The sequence below is a fragment of the Bombyx mandarina genome, chromosome A1, assembly GCF_030267445.1.
Source record: "Bombyx mandarina strain Sakado chromosome A1, ASM3026744v2".
Taxonomy (NCBI): domain Eukaryota; kingdom Metazoa; phylum Arthropoda; class Insecta; order Lepidoptera; family Bombycidae; genus Bombyx; species Bombyx mandarina.
This window is the reverse complement of record NC_143234.1, coordinates 6,573,477-6,589,516: the sequence shown is the minus strand read 5'-3', so window position 1 is coordinate 6,589,516 and position 16,040 is coordinate 6,573,477. Positions and strand designations below refer to the sequence as shown.

General features: G+C 42.7%; 1 protein-coding gene across 7 annotated transcripts in view; it reads right to left on the bottom strand.

Annotated features, from left to right (window-relative positions):
- The window catches only part of LOC114248702 (epidermal growth factor receptor kinase substrate 8), a 61,551-nt gene that overhangs the window by 36,365 nt on the left and 9,146 nt on the right, over positions 1-16,040 (bottom strand). The window contains exon 1 of one of the 7 annotated variants that reach the window (XM_089739762.1): positions 2,121-2,268. The exons of the other annotated variants lie outside the window; for them this stretch is intronic. The gene's annotated coding sequence lies outside the window, so the exon portion shown is untranslated. Of the gene's footprint in view, positions 1-2,120; positions 2,269-16,040 lie in introns of those variants that run through there. 7 annotated transcript variants of the gene reach the window in all.

The window sequence follows — 16,040 nt, the reverse complement described above, 5'->3', positions numbered from 1 at the left end:
CGACAGAGATCAAGAGATGACTTTGCAGACAAATGCGAACAGTTACTGAGGTCTCGCCCAGAGTTAACTGGTTATTTTCATTAGTAAACGCTCGTTTACGGTAGATTTATTTATAGATAATCTTTTATATTGTATTAGGTCTCATGAGTTCATTGTTTCGAAGACCAACCAACTGGACTCAAAAGACGGCTACGGCATAACATATTATACTCGTGTTCGACATACAACCTAACCCATGTATCACCCGCTGAGTTTCTCGCCGGATCTTCTCAGCGGGTCGCGATTCCGATCTGGTAGTAGATTCATTCGCAAGTAGCTGCTATTGAGTTGTTAGGTCTCCTTTGGAGGCGCTCGGGCAGCTGTTAGAAAATCCCACCCCTCCTGGCTGAGCCTTTACTCACCACCTGTCTTGGTTAACCTGGAAAGGCCTCCGGGCCACCAGTAATCTTTCATTCATAAAAAAAATAAAACATAAACTCGCAACCACCGAACGTCACAAAAACTAGTCGCTTAGACAATAATAGTGTGAGGAGAAAAACTAATCTGACTCATCGAAGTGAATCATTCATTGACGGAATGTATTATTTATGATAGTGGTTTTTGTCTTCGAAGGCATGCGACCTTACGATGTCGGTGAGTGCTTACTGCCACTGATACTGCGAACAAAATGTTTTTAAGATTATACTGTCTAAATTTTTTGTCAATGGCGTCAATAGAAAATTAGCTTAGTTATCTAACTGTTATATTATTTCGTTCTATCCGACCACTTTTATTTCCAGAACGAAAAAGCAACACTTGAAATTGAAAAAAGCCAATGCGTAAATTAAAAAAAGCCCCAGGGGAATAGTACATTTTTTAGGTTTAACTTATAACCCACTGCATTTGGATTATTTTTAGACATTTTATTTCCATCTTAATAAATCCGCTCGTGGAGTACTTAATTTTATTTATGAAAAAAACGAACAGCAATATCCATAGGTATTTAGCTATATATTTACCCTTATGTCTGGTATGTATGCGTTATTGTATTTGTAATTTAATTTATATTTTAATCCCCTACCATTACTCTGTTCTATCTTTGGTTGACTGGTAGAGAACGTCTTAGTTATAAAGTCCGCCAATGTAAATATTACATGATGCATTGTGAATAAATAAATAAATATGTACATGTAATTCGTTCCTAATATTATAAATGCGAAAGTGAGTTTGTTTGTTTCGCTTTCACGTCTTAACTGTTTGACCAAACATTATGGAATTTTACATACACATTGTCAGCGGTACAGAAATGGTGGACAGCGGCTTGGCTCTGCCCCTGTCATTGCTGACGTCCATGAGCGACGGTGACCACTTACCATCGGGTGAGCCGTATGCTCGTCTGCCTACAAAAGCAATAAAAAAGCTAGAGGGGTACCTTTCATACGAAAAAAGCGGTTTTTAGATTGCGGTAAGCTAGACCTTGTCTTCCCACCACTACCAGAACTACAATTCAATGAGAATAGATACTACAATGCAATGACTATGAATAATCGATGGAAGAATAGCCCACAGTCATCCCACATTGTATCAAGGCTGTATCTAGTTAGTTAATGTGAATTTTAAATATTGGCGTGGGATGACCTGAGCCCAGTCACGATGGGTTTACGAGAATAAACTCTTGGTTCTATGCACGCCTTCGTAGGATCGAAGGGTAGAGATACGGATATTAAGTGAATATCGAATTATTTTAAAATCGATTTTAAATATGTATTAATAATGTTAAATCGATTATTTTTGTTGGCATTGATTATGCTACGCTCAATGCCAATCTGTATGTAAAATTACTAGTGTTTGTCACATTATACAAACTCGACCATAATCCTAAAGATTTAGATACATTTCATGTGTTGCATATCTGGTTTTTACACATATTGTGTAAACCCAAAAAAAAATCGAATGAAATTTGATTTTAGGTTAATTTACCCGCAAGTTAAATTATTATTAGTATTTTTTTAATACCCGTATCCGAAAGTGGCGGAGAGACAGACTCTTGTTGTCTTTCTCGCACGATCGTTGCTTAATCACAATGATTTAGCTCGTTATTTGTAATAATTTATCAACTTGAAGGTTTCTTTGTAACTTACTTATATCGTCGGGATTAAAAACTTTATACTTTAGAAAATACAGCTTTTGATGAATAAGTCACTTGATCGAATTAACACTTGTACACTTAAACTTCAGCTGTGACACTAACAAACTAAGCCAGTACAACTTCGTCACTGTATCATAAAATTAAATTTTAATAAATATACGAAAAACACAGATAGCCTAATCAATAGATAAAATCCAATTATTTTTTGATAAGATTTGTACAATTATTTTCAAAGGAGATTGCCCATTCTTCTATGGGCCGCCGTTGCGCATTTTTTTTTGTATGATATCATAAATTTTATATAAGAGAAGGGAAATATGGTACTTTCAAAGGAAATAAAAATCATCCATTTATTTTGAGGGATTTTTTGTTGTTCTTAGACTTTTTGTTCAATTTTGAGGTTATTTTTGTAACAAACCTTCTACCAAAAAACAACCACTCCTTACAACGATTTTGATTTGAATTCTCATATGACTTTTTTTTTTTTGAACAGGATTTTGATGACATTGGTATATTAATTTAATTTGGCAATGACGTTACTCTCACTATTTCTCTAGTATCGCACTAAGGCTATACTAGTCAATCGAACCTTGATAACAGAGAACCGCTTAGTTACTCTTATTTAGCGTTTGTAAAAATCAGATTGGCAGATTTTAGCTGAGTAAAGGAAGTCAAGGCCGAACACCTCCGATCAGGACCACTTTTGGTACCTAGAGCCGCTGACTAATAGATTGGTTTGTGAACTCTACGGCCAGGGAGAGCTCTATCCCGGCTTTAGTGTAAATTGAAAGCTTGCGCTGAACTTGATGTTTGAAGCTTGATCTCATCTCTCCGCTCGGTAAGCCTGATCGCAATTGGGGTGAGAGCATCTCATCCTGAGGCAACTTCACGGATCCAACTCTTTTTTTTTATTGCTTAGATGTGTGGAAAAGACCTCGGGGGCGTAGCCCAATACGTTGGTCCGACCAGATCCGCACCGCTCTTGATTCCACGTTTCACAACGCCCTCCACACCGCCAGAGACAAGAATGGATGGAGAAAAATCGTGCGTGCGAAGGTGATACAAAAAGGTGGTCACGACCCTCAGCAATGAGGAATACGACGCAAGGAGAGGTGTGGACGAGCTCACAGTCCACCTGCTGTTAAGTGGTTATTGGAGCCCATAGACATCTACAACGTAAATGCGCCACCCACCTTGAGATATAAGTTCTAAGGTCTCAGTATAGTTACAACGGTTGCCCCGCCGCAGAAATAGGCAGGGCGGTGGTACCTACCCGTGCGGACTCACAAGAGGTCCTACCACCAGTAAAATGACTGATGATGATGATTTGACGTTTTCAGGCTATTCGTCGCGAAGGAACAGGCGAACCTTTAGACTTGGAACGAGGACAAAAAACCCCTCGTTTAACAAACAATGCTTATCCTAACAATCATATCAGATTGTACGATCGATAATAAAGAATTTATTTCGTAGAAAAGTTCGTAAAATAATTAACATTTTTTCGCGATTCCAACTTAGATAGCCGTCGATATGAATGTTTGATAATAACGTTAATAATTATAATGTTTCATATATTTTAATGATAAGATGTTCCCTGATGCCAGTCTGTCTGTCAGGGTGTGAGCTCCAACAGAAACCGTGATTCATAAATGTTACTAATTTAATAATAGACTATACCGTGACAATTGAGATATATACCTCGTTGACCTCGTTGACCGGAGGTTGACCTTAATATCCTGGGCTTTGGCAGCTAGCTTCATAGCAGCATCCAAGCCAAACAAAAATCACTCTACAGGTAACGTTTTCTTTTTTAATGCCTTTGTAGGCAGACCAGCATACGGCCCACCTGATGGTAAGTGGTCACCGTCGCTCATGGACGCCAGCAATGCCAGGGGCAGAGCCAAGCCGCTGCCTAGCATAAAGTAATCTCCGCAAGCCTCGTTTGAAGAAGGACATGTCATAGCGCTCGGAAAACACCGTGGAGGGGAGTTCATTCCAAAGCCGGATGGTACGTGGCAAAAAAGATCTTTTAACTAAAAATTAAACTCACTTAATCACGTCACTCTACAAAGAGAAACTGTGGTCTAGCAACCCGTCTTTAATTATTACGTAACATTCTAGAACAGTCACATCCAAAAATCAAAATTAACTATCACGATTCATTAGAGGTAAATAAATCAAATGCGCGTTTTTTTTTAGTGAAATTGGCCCTAAACTTGTTTCAAACGGCCTTAAATTAGAGAAAGTAAAGAATCTCTTGCGAAATTTACATTTTAATGTATGCGGTTACCGTTCACTGTTTCAGAAGCATGTAAAAAGAGTTTTATGATTATGTTAAGACCGTCTGTTGAGTAGCAGATTACAGAAATACAGCTTAGTTCTATAATACTGGGTACGATTTACGATTAAATCCAACTAGATGACTTTTTACTGGTGGCAGGACCTCTTGTGAGTCCGCGCGGGTAGGTACCATCACCGTGCCTATTTCTGCCGTGAAGTAGTAATGCGTTTCGGTTTGAAGGGTGGGGCAGCCATTTTAACTATACTTGTGACCTTAGAAGTTATATCTCAAGGTGAGTGGCGCATTTACGTCGTAGATGTCTATGGGCTCCAGTAACCAGTTAACACCAGATGGGCTGTGAGCTCGTCCACCCATCTAAGCAATAAAAAAAAAGATGGAGTTTATAGGTCTGTTTCCTACCAGCGCAATGATACTCGGCATAAATCTAGTTGTGTTTTCTACGGTAGGCAGCGGCTTGGCTCGGTAGATAGCGGCTTGGCTCTGCCCCTGGCATTGCTGAAGTCCATGGGCAAGGGTAACCACTCACCATCAGGTGGGCCGTATGCTCGTTCGTCTGCTTACAAGGGTAATAAAAAAAATACCTAAAAAATATTTCATTCTTAATTCTCACATAGTTATTAGATGGCGGTATTTCATAAAAAATATTACTGTAACATCTTCTGCACTTTTGCAGCTCACTGTATCATCTAGCATCTCTAGAATGAACTCCTTTTTTGTGGTGATTGGTAACATTGCGCCTTCAAGCTAAATTTGGCGAGCCTCCTTAGTTATAATCAACGGTTTGGTTATAAATTTTTTTTCATGTGCCCTCCAGTTCCCATAGGTCCCCATCTCTAATCCATATCTAACCTTGCATATTTTTGTAGCGATAAGATTCCAGGTTCAATGATAGTACATGAAACAACAGAGTGAAGACTTTCCGCAGAATATATGAGTTGATCGGTAGACCGACTGTTCGAATGTTTGAGGGCCGAGATTACAGACATGTACCTTAAGATATGGGAGTGAAGTATCAAAACGGTTGGCTCTTAAAGCCGTAATGCTTGAAGGCTTCGAGGCTAATAGTGGTACCAATTCGAACGGACTTATAATACGCACTGTCAGATGTCACTAGAAAAAAAAAATGTGTGACGTGTGTATTCACATTACATTGGCAAGTGATGTTTTGCGCAAGTCTAGTGTGTGTGCAATAGGGATGTAAACCGGTTCGAAGAAAACCGGAGAAAAACCGGTTTTTATACATACCGATAAACACCGGTTTTTATTTAAGAATACCGGTTTTTAATTACGCGTTACATTCACAGTTCACACCAGTGCTACCAGATCAAAATTAAATATACAAGCTACCTAAAAAAAACCGTGTTTCAGACTCAAATTACCGTGCATTACATTTAAAAACTACAGTTCAATAACCAAAATATGGTTGGTAGACTTTTAGCGTACGAAATGAGGACCGTGACCCAAATATCCACATATCTGCACCCAACACTCTGAAATGGCTTTCGCCAACCAGAGCACATGTTGTCTGCAAAAGAGATGGTGTGTCGTGAAATGGGGAATCCTCTTAAAGAATTTTCAACTCGCTTTATCATCGGAACAGCCAGAAGAAACCACAAACAATTTTAAAAAGCCTGGTATTATGGATTTTTTGCTTTCGCGAAAACGGGATATTCCGAACGCCACAGCGGCCGCAGTGAATATAGTGCGTTTGTATATTGAGACTGAAGCCGCCACAGGAAACCACACCGAAATTGCTGGCACTTTTTGAATGAGCAATACTCATTTAAGGCCTTTAAACAAAATAGCATTTAAATACCTATCAGTCCTAGCAACTGTGCCTTCTGTTCTGTGCCTTCCAAACGTATGTTTTCGACGTCGGGGTACGTGCTAACATCCAGAAGGAGCAGGCTTCTGGATGACGCCTGTGGTCTGGTGACGCAGTGAACGAAATATGCTTCTTGCATCAAATTTCATCAAAAAAAATTAAAAAGCTTTTTATTATTGTATAATATAAATATGATCATTAAAAGCCTATATAAAATATGTTCACCCAATTAATTGTATGAAGAAAACTCTTCGTTTGCACGTAAATTTGTTTTATTTAGTGATTATTTAGTTTTTATGGAAAAAACCTAAAAATACCTAAAAAAACCGGTTTTTTGAGAAAAAAACCGGTAATAAACCGGAGCCAGAAATTGTAATCGGTTCACATCACTAGTGTGCAAGTCACACACGAAGTGAAACCCATAATAAAAATAAAGATAATCGCAAGGGTCAACCACCAACCACTCCACAGTGTAATGGAGCAGTCTCACCGTGGGGAACTGCCAACATGATCACGGTTTCTCTACACCAGGTTAGTTTGATTTAGTAAGAGAAATACGAGAACGTCTATCAACTGTGTAACATCTCGTCATCGCGATTCAGGAATTGTTGAATTTACGTGCAGCGACATCTGTTGTTAACAAACTAAATAGAAATAATTGTAAATCATCTTTTATAGTATGAGGTAGCGCCCTCTGTGAATTGATATTTTAACTTCACGTTTCATTTTTTCGTTTCATCGAGTTTGAAATCGCACCCAACGATTCTAAAGAAGTTTCACTTCAAAAAAAGCAACAGAATATTACATACGATTTTCGAATCAAATAACAAATCTGGTATGTAACAAGACAAACTTGTTTTGACTCAAATAGTAGAACTAGACATAAAATTCCTATCTAGGAGTCTCATTGCGCTTGTAATAAGCTTGTTTTACTAAAAACAGTTAATCGTGTTGCATGAATATTGTTAAGGACGCGTTTGGTTAGGATTGGAATTTCAAACATTCACGCAAGTAGTTCGGTGCTCGTAATGAGTTAAAAAAATACTTAAATTATCTTGAAATTGTCGATAGTATTGAACATACGGGTCGACTTAGTGTGAGTTTTTAACGTTCTCGATAACGTGAAAGTTGACTCGAATTTGTATGGAGTTGGAACGTTTGTGTACGTTTGCCGCTAGGGGCGCTGTTCCAACTGCATACAATTATGAGTTAACTTTTACGCTATCGAGAACGTTAAAAAACTCGCGCACACTGAAGTGTACTTATAAGACAGTATCAAAGAAACCATTCGAGAAATATATTTATTTTAGTTCTTATAGAGACGCACGTAATGATTCGACTAATGCTTAGTTTAATCCTGCTTAGGCTATGTGGAACCCATTTATCATATCGAGGGTTGAAAGGTAATTTGACTTAAGCGTCATTCTTGCAACTTTGCAGGAGAGTCATTCAAAGTTTAAAATTTGGAAAAAATATCATAACAATAAAACTTCTTCAGTTATTCGAACGGGATAAACTTCATTGAAGGTCAATTAAAAACATCGAATTATAATACCGAATACCAATACCTATATGAATAATACCGAATACCTAATACCAAATAAAACGGATCTTTAATTACAGAGATAAATGTCGCGTATCAAGAGAAACCTGTCGCTAAAACCAAAGGGCTTTTGACCCGATTAGTATGGATCCCTAAAACCACATTTACGATTTAATCTTGCGTTTATTCTTTTCATTTTATTATTATTTCGACATCACTACATAGTATAAAACAAAGTTGCTTTCTTTGTCCGTCTCTATATCCCTATGTAAGCTTAAATCTTTAAAACTACGCAACGGATTTTGATGCGGTTTTTTTTTTAATAGATAGAGTGATTGAAGAGGAAGGTTTATATGTATAATAACATCCATTAAATAGTGGAGAAATCAATAATAAATTACAGTTTCCGAAGCGAAGCGAGGGCGGGTCGCTAGTTTCCAATATTTCACCGTTTTCAAAGTCAATCGGTGTCGTTTGCCATTAACATTGACAATAATATTTTCATAGCACTCAAGCGAGTAACATTTATTTTGAAAAAAGCTATTTATAAATATAAAATCGTATCTAAACTAAACACAAGATTGAAATGATAACAGCTACTTATTTACATTAATAGGCTTCGTTCTGTGTAATACGATTCGATCACATAAGATTAATAATGAAAGATAGCGAATTCTTGAAATCAATGAAACCATTATATAAAGGCGTGTTTGTTGGTTGAACATACGAAAAATGAAATTTATAAACGAAAAAAATGTTTAAGTACAAGTTTAAAAAAAACCCATTAAAAATATTCATTTCAAAGTCGTCGTGGCCTAAAAGATAAGACGTCCGGTGCATTCGTGTTGAAGCGATGCACCGGTGTTCGAATCCCGCAGGCGGGTACCAATTTTTCTAATGAAATACGTACTCAACAAATGTTCACGATTGACTTCCACGGTGAAGGAATAACATCGTGTAATAAAAGTGAAACCCGCAAAATTATAATTTGCGTAATTACTGGTGGTAGGACCTGTTGTGAGTCCGCGCGGGTAGGTACCACCGCCCTGCCTATTTCTGCCGTGAAGCAGTAATGCGTTTCGGTTTGAAGGGTGGGGCAGCCGTTGTAACTATACTGAGACCTTACAACTTATATCTCAAGGTGGGTGGCGCATTTACGTTGTAGATGTCTATGGGCTCCAGTAACCACTTAACATCAGGTGGGCTGTGAGCTCGTCCATCCATCTAAGCAATAAAAAAAAATATACTTGCAAAACTTGGTAATCAGAAAATGATGATTTGTATATTGTATTTGTGTTAACTAAACCATTTTTTTTTATTTATTTTTTTATGATTAAATGTTTACTGATGGCCCGAAGGCCTTTCCAGTTTCACCAGGACAGGTGGGCGAGCAAAGGCTCAGCCAAGAGGGGTGGGATTTGCTAACAACTGCCCGAGCGCCTCCGAAGGAGACCTAACAACTCAAGAGCAATTGTTTCGCGAATGAATCTACTACCGGATCGGAATCGCGACCCGCTGAGAAGATCCGGCGAGAAACTCAGCGGGCTGATGCATGGGTTAGGTTGCACGTCGACCTCTTTGTCGAGTTCGACGAGTACGGTTACCGGGGTCCCTAAGCCTGCCCCTAGTATTAGAGCTGAAGGCATCTAATGCAAAGGTTATTGGATCTGATGGATCCGTAAGGACGTGTCTAGGGCGTCGACGGTGACTGGCTCCTGCATGATCAGGATTCGGGGAGTAGTCAGCGGCGGCAACGATAAGGCGATTATCATGACGCATAGCCTTATCGAAGTATCGTTCCGACGCTGACTTCATGTATTTCCGAATTGATTCGAGGCCCAGGTCGTCGTGTAGGTCAACGTTCCTCACGAACCACGGAGCCCCGACAGCTAACCTGCAAAAGCGGGATTGTAGGGATTGGAGGGTGTCTATGTGTGTGCGGGCCGCGTGAGCGAACACCACACTCGCGTAAGTCATGACGGGCCTTATGCAAGTTTTGTAAAGTGTCACCTTGTTCCGAAGGGACATTTTACTCCGCTTACAGATCATGGGGTAGAGTCTACCGAGAATAAACGCGGCACGGTCACGGACTGATTTTATATGCGGGCGGAATGTCATCGGTGCATCCAGAGTAACGCCCAGGTACTTGACCTTCCTGGCCCAGGGTATGGGTTGTCTAAAGAGAGTAATCGGGGGTGTGAGATTCCTCCTCCTAAACCGGGAGGAAATCCGTGTGGAGCTTCCCCTCTGAAATAGCACCGCAGTACTTTTCGCTGGGTTGATGTCTATGCGCCATTTTCGGAACCACTGTCCTAGGGCTAGGGCTGCGCTCTGAAGCTTCTTCGCGATTAGGGACTTATTTCTACTAGAATAGTAAACAGTCGTGTCGTCGGCGAATAAAGCTAAATGGGTCGGCGGCGACCGGGGAATATCGTTGACGAATAAGCTAAATAGGAGGGGTGAGAGGACAGAGCCTTGCGGGACTCCAGCTGTGAGAGGTCGTGGGGAGGAGCGGGTTCCCTCGACTCGATATCGAAAAGAGCGGTTCGACAAGAAGTCCCGTATGATGAGCACGAGACTATCCGGCACGCCCATGTTGAATAGTTTGAAAATCAAACCATTGTACCAGACTTTGTCGAACGCTTTTGCGACGTCGAAGAAGAGAGCTCCCGTGTATAACGGTTTTGGTCGATTAAGCCCCACAAGAATGTGCTCCGTGAGGCGGTGCACCTATTGAACGCATGAGTGATTTGTACGGAATCCGAATTGTTCATCGATGAGAATGCCCTTGGATGAGACGAAGTCTCTGAGGCGTTTGTAGAGCAGACGCTCATACAGTCTGCCTAGAGACATGAGGAGGCTAATCGGGCGGTAGCTCGTCGGATGATTTTTTGGTTTACCGGGTTTATGTATACCGATAACGTCCGGTTCTTTCCACACCGCGGGAAAGATACAGTTCGCCATAGCGGCATTGAAAATAGATGCCAACATCACGATGAGTTGGACGGGTAGAAGTTTAATAACGCGGTTAGATATACCGTCGGAACCGGGAGCCTTGCGAGGACGTAGGTCTTTGATCAAGTCTTTAACTTCTATCGGGGTGACGGGTGGTAATGCATCCGATGGTGGCAAGGAGGCTCTGCGTTCTACCTCACTGTCTACTAATTCTACATGAACAGGGTCCACGGATTGAGTGCTGGGCGTGCACTGGGTTTGCAATGTATCGGCCAGCAGCTCTGCTTTTTCGTCATCATCGAACGCCGCGAGTCGGCCTGAGGGGCCTACGAGGGGGGGCATAGTTACTACTGTATCCGATTTGAGAGTACGAGCTAAGCGGTAGTAAGACCTTTGGGAGGGCGCGAGTCCTTCTAAGAAATCAGACCATCTGGCATCTCGGACTTCGGCGATGCGAGACTTTACGTCGCGTTGTAGGGCACGCATTCGAATACGATTTTCCGCTGTAGGATACCTGTCGTAGGCGCGTATCGAGGCGTTCTTAGCTCTAAGGAGTTCCCTAATATCGTCGGACAATTTGAAGCGGTGAAGGAAGTCCTCCGCTACAACTTGTTTCGATGACCTATCTAATGTCGAGGTGATGTGTGACGTTAAGATGTCTATGGCTTCAGCGGTATCCTGAGGAGACGGGATAGAGTCCGGGTTAAACGGGAGCGATGGTGGATCAGATTCAGCCAGGCTGATGCCCAGCGTGTGCCAATCCACCACAGTCCTCGTGACGGGAACGGAATCGGGAGCGCGACCGAGCTTCATAACGACGGGACGGTGGTCTGAATCTAACTCTGAAACTACTTCGATCGAGTGTAAGCGCAGAGTTACGTTTTTTAATAACGCTATGTCGAGTATATCCGGGCGATGCGCGATATTTAGCGGGTAGTGAGTCGGGGTTAGCGGAGCGACGATATCGAAGGCGAGATCATCGACTAACGCGTCAAGCCGCCTGCCATTCGGGGTTGTGGTGTGTGAGTTCCACCTGATGTGTTTACAATTTAGGTCGCCCGCCAGAATGACAGAGCTCCCCATACCGAGCAGCGCCTCGATATCACTGCTTAGAACGATCTTATCCGGTGGAAGATAAACGGACGCGATAACGATCGGCGCGTGTCCCGTCAGTGAGATTCGGCACACTGATGCTTCGATATTAGCGAGCGCGGGAGGATCGAGCGGGACGCAATGCAGGGCTCTTCTATAGTAAATGACGGTACCACCACCACGGGCAGAGAGCCTGTCGTTCCTGACCATGTTATAGTTCGCGATTTTAGGGTCACGGCGCGCGGGCTTAAGTAGGGTCTCCTGCACTAAAAAGATATCAATTTGATGGTCACGCAAAAAGTCAGAAACCTGATCACGTTGATTTGCGAGACCGTAAGCGTTAAAAAATCCTATCGTTACGGATAGGGGCTTTATTCTACTTATATACGCCATTGATTACCGGCGGAGTGAGGGGAGGACGTACGTATTTAATGACGCGTATACGTCGGCGTATTCCTGCACAACGGCGATAAAGTGTTGTGCAGTGGAGGCAGCGCGAATGGCGTCGCCCAAAGCGTTAACGCGCTCAAAGTTGATCGACTGAAAGAAGTCGATCGCTAAAGCGAGATTTTCGGACGCGGTCGGAGGGCAAGTCGCGGGAGAGGGACGAGTCGTGGGGGCGGGACGAATCGCGGAGGAGGGAGTTGTAGCCGTGTTCGTGTACGGCAGCGGTTTTGCCCAGGCCGAGAAACTGGGCACCGCCGCCGGAACGAACGCTGGCTTAGCCTGCGACGCAGAGGGTGCCGAGGCTTTGATGTCTGGGCCGGAAGCTCGGAGGCGGTTTTGGCGGGCGACGCGGCGATTTATTTTAGGGGCTCGGGGGCAACCACGGTAATTCGCGGGGTGACCCTGTGTTCGACACAGGACGCAGCTAGGCGGTTCCGTCGCGGTTTGTTGGTCGCGAGCGCAGAGGGCCGTGGCGTGATCGCCCAAACACTTAACACATCGGGGGCGCGCGTGACAGTTACGGGAAGAGTGCCCGTACAATTGACAGTTATGGCACTGGCTAGGAGTGCCTTTTTTATGGGGGGCTTCGATGGCGATACCGGAGAGCCTACAGACGGTCTGTGTGTTGAAGATTTTCTTACCCTCGGGGGTAGGCTGGAGGGTGACTAGAACCATATTATATGGCTCCCTACCGCGACCGGTGTGCATACGGTGCACAGAATTCACTGGAAAGCCCTGTTCTAACAGATCGGCCTTGACGAGCTCTACATCTAACTCTTTAGGGATTCCGCGTATTACAACGCGGAGTTCGCGCTCCTCCTGGAGCGTATAAGTATGGAAACTTATACGTTCCTTACGGAGGTAAGAAGAGAGGGCCCTATGGTCGTCGGGTGTTTGAACCTTAATTTGAATGCCGTTCGCGAGGTTACGGGCATTCGTGAAATTTATATTTTTGGCCTTAAGGGCCAGGCAAACTCGATCCCAAGCTGCCTTCTCCTGAAGGATAACCGGGGGAGGGGTCTGGGTTTTATTTTGTGCCACCGGACGCGGCGACGGAGTGGCACGGGCTGGGGGCGCAACTGGAGTCTGAGGGCGGGGGCGCGACGCGTTCACGGCTTTGCTAATTTTAGCGGCCGCGGGAGCTCGAGACTCCGCGGCACGCTTCTTACCCTTCTGTACCAGGGTGAATCCATCCGTCGATGAGGCGGGGGCGAGGTCGACCTCCATGTCCGAGTCAGAGTCGGAGCACGAGGAGGCGGGTGCAGGCGACCTACGAGCAAGTGTAGGTGTTTTAGAGGGCGCGACGGAGGCCGCGGATGATCGCTCAGCTGAAACGATGGTCACGGCGGACGACGCAGCAGCTTTTCTCGCCAGTATAGGCGACACGGGAGCGGCAGGCACGACAGAGGCTGCGGTGCTCAATGCAGAAGCTCTGCACGCAGGTACAGGCGACGCAGGAGCAGCGAGCGCGGCGGAGTCCTCGAGAGGGCTCGCAGTGTGATTGGCCTTGAAGGCCAGAAACTCTGAGGCGAGCTGTGGGTGGCGAAGTCGGAGGAATTCCGCGAATACAGCGTCCATGATCGCTGAGTACCCAGGTGGGGCGGCCCCGGGTCTTGAAAACACTCGCCTTGCGGCGAGGCCCCAACTTCTCGGACCTGAGCGGTTCTATTGGACACAGGTGGCAATGCGGCGCGATTACTACAGGACAAAGAAAAAGCACAACAAAACAGAAATTACAAAAAGAAACAAAACAAATAAATACTTGCAGGAAAACACTTTGTCGGCAAATGTTCCACGAACACAAAAATAACTAAAACAAAACAAATAAAAGCTTCCAGGAAACACACTTGGTCGGCAGATGTATCACGAACACAGGCCGCGCGAACAATGGCCGGGCTAACAAAAGCCGGGCGAACAAAGACCGGGCGATCGAGTGGACGATGAGCACGTCCGCACGTGACGGGTGCCTCTATCGGAATGTTAACTAAACCAATGCACCTAAGAAAAGTACTCTCCAGACCATACCTGGTTCACTAGTAAAGAATGTCTTAATACATAAAATAAGTGAATAGTTTTATTATCATGTAACACCTAGATCGCATTGGCAGAGAATATAAGCAACTAGCTTTTGCCCGCGACTCCGTCCGCGTGGAATAGTTAGTTAGTTTGGCATAACGCTAAATTTTACCTCCCACTTCATTTACGTAGAAAGTGTAAATATTTTGAAACATTCTTTATTGGTGCTCCACGTGTATTGGTCTTATTGGTGGTATTATATAGCCTATAGTCTTCCTCATTATATGGGCTTATATAGCCCACTGAAATAATTTTTCAAATAGGACAAGTAGTTCCTGAGATTAGCGCGTTCAAACAAACAAACTCATCAGCTTTATAATATTAAGTATAGATTAGTAATTAGTACAAATATCCATATTATTAATCAACCACGTTGATCAATAATAAGTTGACTTGAACTTCGATGAGGAGATGTTCTTGGAGTCCGTGGTGCTGCTTCAGAGGTCCTGTAAGGCGGAGTGACTGTTACAGGAAATTATAGTCTCCACGAACGCGAATAGATCGGATATGAGTTTTAAAATATTCAACAACTAGCTGACCCGCAGACTTCGTAGTGCCTCAATCGATAAATAAAAGACCTAAGCTTTTGTATAAAATAAACTTAAAAACCAACAAAAGGAATCCGTCCGACGGGCGACATATCAAAGGAAAAACAAAATTGTTAGTTTTATTTAATTCCGAGCATTTTTATATTTACTTACCTTTTTAACCTTTTCTGGACCTCCACTGATAATTCAAGACCAAAATTAGCCAAATCGGTCTAGCCGTTCTCGAGTTTTAGCGAGACTAACGAATAGCAATTCATTTTATATATATATCTATAGATTTAATTCCGAGCATGTTTATATTTATCTACCTTTTAAGCCTTCTCTGGACTTCCACAAATAATTCAAGACCAAAATTAGCCAAATCGATCCAGCCGTTCTCGAGCTTTAGCGAGATTCTTTTTTTATATTTTTATTGCCCTTGTAGGCATACGAGCATACGGCCCACCTGACGGTGAGAGTAACAAACAGCAATTCATTTTTATATAAATAGATTATTTTCAAAAATATTCATCAACAAAAAATTACAAATAACCGACAACATTGCCCGACGTAGCGGAACCGAGCCGTTACGGTGCCGGAAGGAACCGGACGTGAAACCGTTAAGCGTATTATGGATAAATAGGATACGCTTATTGTGAAAATCATGCCAAATGCCTGTACGTAAAATAATTATTGGACTATACAATCACAATACGACCCTAGAAAAATTCTAAAATAATCTATATTTTATTAGATATATGTAGACTAGGTGACCCGGCGAACTTTATTCCGCCTTAGAGGCAATAAATGAGCAGACTTTTGATTTTATCAAAGGTCAATTTTTTATTTGGATAATTAATGTAAATTAAAAAAGCAAGTATTGTAATGATACTTTATTGGACATGTATTTTAGTTGTTGTTATTAGTATTATATTTTCTTGTTCTTCTTCGGTCCTTTCACTCGCAATGTTTCGAACCCTAGTTGCATTACGGCTTCGTCGGGAAAGACTGGATCGTGTTGGTCGCGGCATGGCTATCTCAATGATTACCTATCTCGGCACAATAAGCCAATAGAAACTCGAAACAAACACATCAATCGGTCAACTTCAAAATTCTACTATAATTAACCATATACTACATTACGT